We start from the raw sequence: 11,834 nt of genomic DNA, 5'->3' as shown, positions 1-11,834 counted from the left end.
AAAAAAATTACATCAATAGATATTCAAAATTGAGATCTTATGGTCTTATAACGATTTTAACATCATTGGGCCAAAGTTTATTGATTGATTCTTCAAAAACTTATAGTATCATTGACTGCTAGTTGCCCCTATTTCTTGTATGTAGAATTAGTTTTGTGAAAGACATTGGCCGTGGGGAAGAAATTTGCTAGCTTGCTTCTTAATTAAAATGCTCATCTTTCAAAAAGAAGGAAAGAATTCTACTTTCAGATGGCTTTTTATCTAGCTGAATATTTTTTATTGAATGCTTAAATAAACAATGTTTTGGTGGTTACCAAAAAAAAAAACAGTTTCCCAATGCAAAATTAAGGGTGTGCGGTTTCAGTTCCAATTTGAGATCTGTCTAGAAACTGAAATTAAATCAAAATTTCGGTATGATTTTAATTCAGTGTATTATTGTTTCAGTTTCAGTTCAATACAATTCTTGATTTGTCGATTCTGGTTCATTTCTCGATTCTTAAAATAATTTTATGCAATTATTTTTATAAAAAGTGATACTTAAATTAGCATTTAAATTTTATAATGGGTTATACATTTAAAAATTTATACAAAAAATATATAGATTTCATTCTCTGTTCGATTCAATTTCAATATGATTCTTATTAAAGAACTAGAATCGAATTAAAGCATTAAAAAAAGGTTCTGTTCGATACAATTTTTCTGTTTGATTTGAAACTCTAAAAAACTGTGCACAACCCTAATGCAAACTGCTGTATTGTCATCGCAATATACAGAAGCACAAAAATATGGCAGTCCTATTCACCTTAAACACTTGTTGATGTAACAAAAAGAAAATTAACTATCCTTAAAAAAAATCTAAAAATTGCTATCCTTTAAAAAAAAAAAAAAACTAAATTGTTATACATATTTCTAGGCAAGATTACTAATATTTTTACATGAAGTCTTCTAGCATGTATGGAAGAATAATTGATTAATACGATAAAATAATACTTGATAGAAAATATAGTTAAATTTAGGGAAAAAGTGACGCAAGTAGCTGCACAAAATTCATTTGGGAATTCCAAGCTCAAAGCCACCCATTTGTTGTTACTGATTGGCAGCACTATAATCACTCATAGCAATTTGTTTAGTGGAAACCCTAGAACAATGCTTCAAAGCAGATAAAGAAAGAAATAGAAGAGAAAGAAAGAGAAGAAGAGTTGTAGAAGATAGAAAAGAAGATACTTCTATTGATATGAGCTTCAGAATATCTGCATTACAGTTAATTCCTCCTTTGTATACAAATACATTCTCATGTAACTAATCTAACATTTGTAACTGCCTCTATTATCTCTCAGAACTGACTAATTATTCTTCTTTCCAATTCTGTAACAAACTAACAACTTTTTCCCTCCGAAACTAACATTCTCAAATCTTCTCTAACTACTATTTTACACATTTCTTTAGTCAACCCATTCAACTATGTCACTTAAAACCTTTACCGCCTTCTTCCTGCACCTGGTTCTCTTATATGTGTAATGCCACCCCTCCAATAACTTATTATCTCAATAAGGAAAAAAGCCAGGAAATTGAGCTGCAATGCAAGAATAATCTTCCTATGTGGAATCTTCATCTGGCAAATTCAGCCACTTAATGAGACCTTGAAGAATAGGAAGCTTATTTTTAACAATGATCGTAGTCTTCAATAACTTCTTAGGAACCACATGTAACGATTGATCTTCTTTGAAATCAGGATGCTCCACGATTGGAGTAACATCATCATCAAGATTTTTTTTTTTAAGCAAAGAAGCATGGTGAATGATAGAGGATAGAGCTAATGGCAACCCTAAGCCACTTTGCCAACTTTACCAATGACTCTTTCTAGGTCATTGAAATTGGCAAAGTAGCTTATAGGTTTCAATTACCTCTATCCTCTAATATTCACCCAGTATTTCATGTTTATTCGCTTGAAAAGAAACTTGGTGATAATGTTACTCAAATCCTAGAGCTTCTTGATTTCAAAGAATATCAGCATGTACTTGTGGCTTTTGAGAAGCTATGAAAGACCATGTGTCACACCTTACCCCTCTATAAGGCATAACATGATCCAGTAGAATACCTAATGAACTACCGAACTTCACCTACCGATAACTCATTAAGTACCCTACAAGGGATTTTAAAACAATTTTCTTATTTTTTTTGATAAGTGGTGAGCATTTTCTAATAAGTATTTAAAACATTTAGTTAAAATTAAAACTAGTTAATATTTTTGGCCCATTTTATTTTTACGCAAATTTTATAAAAATTTTGACAGAGTTCCCTCTGTATTTTGAGAAAACAATTCTTCAAATACCTGTAAAAAGCACTTCTAAAAATTTTTCTCAACAACTGCTTCAATTTCATACTCAATCTCAATCAATTTCTCAACGCATTTATCAACTTTCAAATTTCAAATCCACTATCCAATGATCATCAAAATACTAGCAATCCATTTCATTCAAATTAAATAAAATAGTTCCATTCATATTTCGTTAGAAACAAAACAATTTAGATACATCATTATAAAATTTACATTAAGAGAATTTCAAACTACAATATATATTATAACTTTATACAAATTTTATACAAACTGCTCAAGACCCATTTTTATATGTCCATACATTTATGTGCAATATATACATCAAAAGAAATATTTACAATTAGGGTATAAATTATACCCGATGACTTTAAGCTGATAGCTCCTCACACCTCAGCAGCTCAGTCTGCTGCTCCTCTAGTCTCTGTATCTGCGACAGCAATAGAAGCTATCGCTGAGTACTAGGACTCAGTGGTGCACAACATACTAAAATAATCTTTATGCAAAATATAAATCACATTTATTCAAAAATTTGACTAAACATGAGCATTAAACACAAAACATGAATCATGAGATTTTAATGCAAACCAAGTTCATTTCGAAGTATCAAAATACATTTCATAAAACCCACAGTTAAATCATGCCATTCGAAATAAATAGAATCTCAATAGCTAGAGGCTAAAGAGAAATCACATCACAAGGCTAGCTAGCTCAAATATATGGATATCCATTCACATCCTCTTCTACTAGCACACCTCAACACTTCTCCAGAGAAGGAATCAAAATTCGAAACTAATTACCCCCACTAGTCATGCTAGTGAGGTGTTCAAATATATGGTCATGACACTGTGGTTTCAAAACTTATCTTAACAATTTGCTAAACATTGTCATTTCAAATATACACAATAACTTTCACAATTTAAATCAAAACATCATAATATAAGGTCACAATACTTTCAACAATTCAAAGCAACAGTAAAATGCATATTTCATTCATTTAATCAATGAATTTTTAAAGCATAGTGATGTTGTGCACAAACCTCAAGCGAGTCGCCTCTTGGCCTTGACTCGGTTCCTCGGGTTCTTTCCCGGTATTCTTTTCAACTGAAACACACAATTTTACAGTGTTTCAGTACCATAACTTAGCATAAATCCAAAAATAAATTTAACTTCACTTTTACCTAGCTCTAACGTGCTAAATTCGACGTTCTTGAAATTTTGTGTTTCGGGTTACTATTCACTGCACTATTCAAGTCAAATTATTGACTTTCTAAGGCTTAATAGGTATGGGAATTCCAACTTCACCCACATACCACATTTTGGTCACTAAACTTGTTGGTTTTGGTCATTTTCTCAAAACTTAGGCCTTTTAGGCAAAATTGCCAAATTTTCAATTTTGGTGTCCCTAATTGTACTGTTTCATTGGTCAGTTTACTGTTAGAATTTGACAAAACTTTCTTCATAGAAAATGTTCCTTATTGTCTTAAGTTTATTCTCCTTTTTGAATCACCCCAATTGGAGTTTTGTAGCTCAAGTTATAAGCAAATTATGTTTACTGTTCATGCTGCAGAATTTTATTCTGGCAGATTATTGATTCCAACTTCGTTCAGCAATTTGATCAAGTTAGGTCCATAATTTGGTCTAACTTTCTTCATATGAAATGTTCTACTATGCCTTAGGTTTCCATCGGTTCAAGAATCACCTAAATCGGAGTTTTCTAGAGAGAGTTATAGCCATTGAAACTTTACTGTTCATATGGCAATCTGCAGTTCTGCAGATTCAGGTCACCAACTTTGCTCAGTATTTTGATTGGGTTAATGGCATAATTTGGGTTGGTGTTCTTCATAAAAGTTTTAGATCTATATCTTATCTAATTGCTGGTAAAATTTCAGGTCATTTTGACCTGCCTAGCTCGAGTTATGACCAAATGAACAAATACTGTTCATTTGGTCAGTTTGTGCAGAGGCAGCCTGCGATTTTTCGACTTCGGCCACTTTGTTCACTAGGTTTTAGTCACTTTTTGGGCAGGCTTCTTAAACGAAAATTGTGTCATTTAGTGCCTATTTTCATCCTCAATTGGTCCCATATCCATTGGACTTGTAAAATTCCATTTTTGGTCCCTCAAAGTTGACTTTTGGTCATGGTGCATACCCAATCCGAATTTGACTTTGATTCAAACACTTCTAACACACTTAATTAGGTCACAAATGACAATTTCTTTCCTTAAACTAAGTCAAAGATATCATTTACCAATTTCTTAAATTTTCTCCCAAAACCCTAAGGGTCAAGAACCCTAATTCCTCAATTTCCTCAATTCATGAATTCTAAATGTACAAGTCTGACTTACTTACTCAATCAAGCATGAGTACCTCTTTAATTCTAACAATTTCTATCAACCCTAATTAATTTCATGCTGACCAACTTTCATAAAGCTTCATACATGAGTGATTTTTTGAGTTTCTATGTAATTTGCTACTTATTCAAGCTCATTTCTATGCATTTTACTCAAATTAAGTTAGAAAGAGGGACTTACTTGTTGAGCAGAATTTGTGATTCTAAATCTTCACTTCTTTTTTATCCTTCTTATTTCAAATCTCTCTATCAAAGCCAAAGAGCAAGACCTTACTTTGGTGAGTATGAAATTTGTGAAGAAATAATAGGGTTTAAGAAGCTTAAATGACCATTAATGGAGGAAATTGAAAAGAAAAAGAAAGAGAAAAGAATGGGAGCCAGCTGAATTTTTTTAGGGAAGAAGAAATGACTCTTCCTTCTAATTTTTTAGGTATTTTAAGTGAAATTTTATGTATTTGACTTGGTCAAAAAAGTTGGGAAATTAAAATTGATTTTTGACATCACAATGATGTCATCCACATGATGCAATAAACCTTTTTCTTTTCTTTTTCAATTTTCTTAAATTTTTCATTAGTTCTTTAATCTAATCCTTGATTCAAAAATTTTTTATTTCTCCGATTTTATTGGACAGTTAGGTCAGGAGTCAACTTTCGGGATCAATTGACCAAATTGCCCTTCGCCGGTTCAACCCGGTTTGTAAATAATTTCATATTTCTTCCGGCTCCCTGACCTAATTATTTGACTGGCTTAACAGTTTTTTTTCATGATTTTCTCTTTTCTATTATGTTTATAAGGGTCCTAAAGACCGCGGCGTCACATTTTACGGTTCGAAAATTGAGTTTAAAATGACTTCGCAGTTGTTCCCGAGAAGGTCACCCATCGCTGTGACTCTCGGCTCGTTTAACTTCTTATGTTCTATTTTTCTTGTTTATACTTAACTAATTGGACATTACTAATTATTTGTGTTTATGGCTTCTCCAGTTGTCTTAAGTATGGTTCTAATCCCCTTAATTGTCCGGACCGACACCGGTCACCGGAATAATGAAATATACCAGACTGTACAAATGGGGTGTTACACCAGGACCATTGCTAGAAATAAGCTTCTGAATTTGCCAGAAAGATGCCACATGGGAAGATTACTCTTTAATTCCTTACAACTCAGTTCACTGATTTTTTGCTTCTTGCAAACAAGGTCCACATGGGAAAAGATTGTTAATTTGTTACAAGAATAGTTAGTTATTTAGTAACAGGAGATAATAGAGACAGAGAAAAATGTTAGAGTTAAGTGTATTAGTATAAAAAGGAGAAATTACCTGTAATTCAGATATTCTGAAACTCATATCAATAGAAATATTTTCATTTCTCTCTTATGCAATTTTCTTCTCTTTCTTGCCCCTTTTTTCTCTTCTATTTCTTTCTTCTCTGCTTCAAACCATTATTCTAGGGATTGTTCTAGGGTTTCCACTTAACAAATGATAAGTCATGCTTTCCATTCTTTTATCCATAGTTGGTACTACATGTCAAAGCATGGAATAATTTAGAGCCAATCTTTACATCTTGAACTTCATCTGGGTGAAGCACAAGAGAAAAGCACACTATCAGTCAATGTGATTATAAGCACGCAAAATGCAATTGTTTACTGAATGCATATGTAAATCAAAATCATGATATATTTGGGTGAGATATTACCTCTACTTTCTGCAAAATGTTCCTTGTTTATAATGACGAAAGATGACAAGAATTGATCATTGCATTTGACTTTCTATTGTGGATCAACAACTGTGGTCAAGTCTGAGCAAAGAGAAGACGCTAGAGATTTATCAGTTATCAGCATAGGCGAAGGAATGTCTACACTCTTACTCATTGAAACTAAGAAGAAAAGAAAACATCTCAATAGAACCACTTAAGACTCTGTTATGCAGGCGCATTTGAAACATAAAAGCAAGTTGCGCAATCACTTAAAAGGATTTTACTAATTTTCAGAGAATTTTAACCATCTCATTCTGCATCATTCTCATGTAAAAATTGATTTCTTCTCATTAGCATCATTTATGGGTAGTATAAGAATATGAACTAAAGAAATTTGCACTAGGGAATACAAACATTATAGAGAAAAAGGATAGGACACAATCCCTAATTCATGGAGGAACTGTGAGAAAATAAAGAATTTTAAAAACTGTTTAGCACTTTATTGTAACATTAGGCCCAAAAAGCATTTTGTTAAGAGCCCATAAAATCAATTTAATAGGACATATAAGAAGTCTCTAGAGATAATAATAATAATAATAATAATAATAATAATAATAATAATAATAATAATAAGGAGAAAGTAAGTTTAAAAGAAGCCAAAGGGAAATTGTTCCCTTTTTTTTTTCCTTGAGCAGAAATAGGGGAGAAGCAAACTCTACAGCAATTTTCTCTTTTCATCCTTTCATTCACACCCATATTTCAAATCAAACCCATAAACCCATAAAATCTTTAATTAAATAACCACTTTCAACCAAAACTTAACCTAAAACCCATTTCCCACTTACAAGAGCTAGTTATTTCTTTCAAGTGGGTAAGTTTTGCCTTCCTTACTTCTTAATTACTCAAGTTTAATTTGATGCTTCATTGTTCTTGTGGCATAAAATTAGAAGACATATAAGTTTTATATTAGATTAGAGAATAGAGTTTTATTTTTGAAATAATAGATTTCCAGGGTTTATTAAAAAAAAAAAAAAGTGAATTCCTAGCTACTAGGTGTACTCTCTTTGAGAGGTGAAATTAAAAGTTGGTGTTTCTATAAGAGGGAATTAAATTCAAGTTTTTATATCTTAAATGCTAGGTTGAGAATGAAGAAATTAATTATGATGTGGTTGGTTTTTTAGACTATTGGTGTATATTAATTTTATTTAAACTAGCAAGAATTTTTATGTAATAAAGGGAAGGAATTTTAGCATAAAATACTAAAGGAAAAGAAAAATATGTTGAATGGAGAAGGAGAAATTAATAGAGAAATGTGGAATTTATTATATTATTTTGTGTAGGCCCCATATGGATGTTTTAAATTTACTAGAGATGTGTTGTGACACGTTGAGAGTTCATTGAGCTTTTGAAATTTGGGAGAATGTTCCATTTTATGCTGAAGTGTTGCCGGATTTCTTTTAAAATTTTCAAACATAAATCATGCATTTTATATCTCACCACTCTCATTCTAGAATTCAATACTTCCTTGATGCACTTTTATTTTCCTTAACTTTAAGAGAGGATCCAGCTTCTATAGTAGATACTAGGGGTGCTCTAGCAGTCTAAGCTTCAATCTGTCTCTAATGCAAGTGAGTGCATAAATATGTAACGCTGGTATTTTATTAAATGTAAATTATTTATATTATTTTTAATTATGTAAATGGAAACAGAAAATGGTAATTTTATGCTTTATTATTAAAATAAATGAGATTTACAATTATAGCTGAATAAATAGTCGAATACATTCAATATATGGACCGAATAGATAGCACCTTGATCACAGGTAAATTATTTTCAGCTCAGCTTATACTTATACTGTTTTTGAGACAGTGCTTAATATACACATAACTTTTGGAGTATATATCAGATGGTCGCCCTTTGAGAGTAGCTCTGCACATGTGTATAATCAACATTTTTAATTACTGTTGGGCCGATAAGGTCATCGTAGAGCCCAAGATGCCAACTTTGCTCTCAGATTGCCAGAGTTTATTTTATGCACCTAAGACAGGAAGTGTATTTGCGAGTGTATGAGGATATTACAGATTTTATTATTTTCATGTATTTATTTTAGCAATATTTTTACAACATAAATTTTATTTTAGCTCAACTATGTGATTTGAATTAAATGATATTTATTCAGTTGACTTATTATAGCATAGCAGATTGTTATTATTAAATGTCAAAACCTTATATGTTGCCCTTTAGTTATTTATTTATCTGCTCACTAAGTAGCTGTAATCACCTCTTAATTTTTAATATTTCATATCCTTTTGCTAATTCCAGCAATAATAGCCTCTCTTCAGTATTATCCTCTCTTCCAATTCATCAGCTATAGAGTCTAGTAGAGATCGAGCCAATATGTTTCTTTTGGATATTTATTTTGGTGTTAGTTTACTGTACATATGTATAGACAGCTAGAAGCTCTGAACTGTAAATATTTTCTTTTGATCCTTACAAAGAGGATATATGTATATTTGTGTATTTAAATATGTTTGATGGGCATGGAGCCATGTTTTATGTGCTAGATGTATTTTAACAAGTTTCATGGGTTCTTTTAGCTATAATTTAGAGAAAACTCTATCAGTTTTCTAGGTTATGTCTGTCTCAATAGGTTAGGGACGGGTGTGACATTTTGTCCTATAAAATGCAAGGCAATAATGTGGAGCAAAAAATTTATTTATTGCACTAAGATAAGGAAATTGGCATAGCAGATGCAGGTCTTAATGTTTCCAAGAAACGAAGGCCTAGCCCTGGACATGATTCCAACAAAGCTATATAGCATGGTAATTTCGGTTTGAATCAGACTAATAATGTTATTTATTACATAAATGATTAAATGTATAAAATAGAGACCCTTGTAAAAGGATGGAATGACTCGCACTCCTTCAGAAATTTGCAAGCAACCTTACCAGCTCTCACCTCTGCTGCTTTCTTGGATTTTCTTGCCTTGCCGTTAAACCTTTTTTTTCTTCTACTTCCACAGAGGGAAAGAATGTTGGCATGTGAGCTGCACTAGTGTTTATGGATTTATACATGTGGAGAGACCTTTTTTAGTTAACTCATGCAAAAGATTCTTGTAAAAGCCAGTCATCCTGCAAAAAGGAAATAGTGAACAACTGTAAATAGCAACTAGACATTTCCTAAGTTCACGCCAAATAAATATATAAATTCAAGGATCAATTCATGAAACTGGCCTCTTGAGAGTCATCTATCAACAATTGCAGTTTTAGCAGCCGCATTCGCTGCTTCCTTTAACATTGTGAAAACTCTGGGCTCTCAAAAGTATGTCCATCAAGTGTGACTGTAGCCTTGAAGTGAAAAGCATGAAATGGATCCTCACTTGTGCTTGAGAAAAATGACAAATCAAAATTTTTCTATTGAGCATAGTTTATCAATTAAATAGAATGTAATCAAATTCAATGGAAATAAGAATAATAAGATGTTCAAATCAAGGGACCTGAAACCATAATTATTAAATCAAATTGGTCTGAATTTTTAATTGAATCAAATAAGAAAGCGAATCAGTATGATCCGATCAACCCAATCGGTTTAATTAGTTAATATAAACAATTCTTTTTTTCAAGAGTTGGTAAGAAAATTAAACTCAAAACCTCATAAAAAATTTTAAAATCAACCAATTTAGCTAGTTCCATAGTTATGTGTTTTTCATAATAATAATAATAATAATAATAATTTTATACAGTAATTTTTTTAATGTCTTTTTTGACATATACTTAATATTTCATAAATATTTAAAAAAAATAGTTATACATTTGCACATTTGTAAAATTTTTTATATATTATATTACTAAAAAACTTTTATATAAAATTTAAATACACTGTTGAAATTTAAATAAATAATACTTAATAAATATTAAACTTGGTTTTTAAATAATTAAAATTTATTAATTTTTTATTTCAATTATGCAATTTTTCATGCTTGATCAGAGTTAAAATTGATTTAATTATATTGATTTATTTATTTTTATTAATAAGTGGTATATTTAATTAATTTATATATAATTAATTAAATTTTTAATGACCCAATCCGTCAACGCCGATCTCCCAATCGGGTCAACTTCAGGTCAAGATTAATAACACTATGAATCAACAATCTACAAGTTTGAATTTTTAGCCTAAAACATTCAAGCAAGAATCCCAAGTTCAAACTATTGGGATTGTCACTTCATTCAAGCAAGAATCCCAAGTTCAAACTATTGGGAGTGTGACTTAGTAACCACTATAACTGGAACTCGATCAGTACATGAAAATTGCTCTTTGTGATATTACTTGGAGGCGGAGAAGTGAAGTGGTGGAAGGTTACCTTGGCGGCGGGGTTTTGGGCTTGCTTGGAGGAATTGCAGGGAAAAGGTGAATAAGGAGCGGCCAAGAATCGTGGTCAGGTCCATTTTTCATGGCGGAGCACTCGGGCGAGCCCCATTTCCTCTTCTGGCAAAGCTCCTGTAGCTTCGTCTTGTGCATTTTCTCCGAGAAAAGAAAAATCAAAAACAGAGGAATTATGTTTGATTCTTTTGGTGTTTTCGTTTCAAAATGCATGAAAACTGCACGCAAATGCTTCCCGCGTCATTTGTTTGTACCTCCCTTTTCTTGTTTCCACACACATTTCCTCATTGCCCAGACCCGGCCACAGTCCGGTTCGAGCTTGAAATCGGTCTGGTAAAATCTGAAACTGAAATCAAATCGAAATTTTACGGCTCTGAATTTGATTAGAATTGTTTTTCTCTCCTTTGAGCCAGACTGAAACTGAGATCAACTAAATTCATCTGTCCAGTTTAGGGTCCTTAATTCCACAGACTGAACCTCTTGTTTCGACCCAAAATGGACCCGTGGTCACGACTACTTCTAGGTGTGGCCACAATTGGTTTGATTGAAGATTGTAACTGGTTAATGCTTCCACGATTTTGAACCATACTAGAATAGCCAGCCCCCACTGAAATAGGACTAGAATCGTAATCACCAATAATGCTCAAAACCGGCTAAGAATTCGCTTGGACATGTCCAGTCTCATTCTCATCGGTTCCTGATAAACTATTTATTAAATGAAACGCAGCGTATACAAGAGCAGAAGTAGAATTGTGGAATTTAAATGAAACGGTGCGTATAAAGAAACTGAAAGAATGGTCAGCCAAGAGTGTGATTCCCGCCTTCGAGTTCCTCTTCAACAGACCTGAAAAACAGAGTAAAGCAGAGATAGAAGTGAGTTTTCAGTTGTAACAAATTGGGTAAAAGGTAGTTAGAATCTTCTGGAAGAAGTTGTAAAAGCTAGCTCATTCTGTATATAAACCCAGTTTTACTCAATGAAAAATATACGATTTTCTTCCATTCTTGTCATCACACATTTTTTATTATGGTATCAAAGCACCTGCAGTAACCGTCTTTCTTGAGATTTGCTATCCAG

At 32.2% G+C, this 11,834-nt stretch overlaps 1 pseudogene; it reads right to left on the bottom strand.

Moving 5' to 3' along the window:
* Positions 1-1,595: 1,595 nt before the first annotated feature.
* LOC110665779 (uncharacterized) lies at positions 1,596-10,943 on the bottom strand (annotated as a pseudogene).
* Between the last annotated feature and the right edge of the window lie 891 nt (positions 10,944-11,834).

This window comes from Hevea brasiliensis, chromosome 1 (genome assembly GCF_030052815.1).
Source record: "Hevea brasiliensis isolate MT/VB/25A 57/8 chromosome 1, ASM3005281v1, whole genome shotgun sequence".
In the NCBI taxonomy this organism is placed as follows: Eukaryota; Viridiplantae; Streptophyta; class Magnoliopsida; order Malpighiales; family Euphorbiaceae; genus Hevea; species Hevea brasiliensis.
The sequence above is the reverse complement of the archived record's forward strand: the minus strand, read 5'-3'. Positions and strand labels throughout refer to the sequence as shown.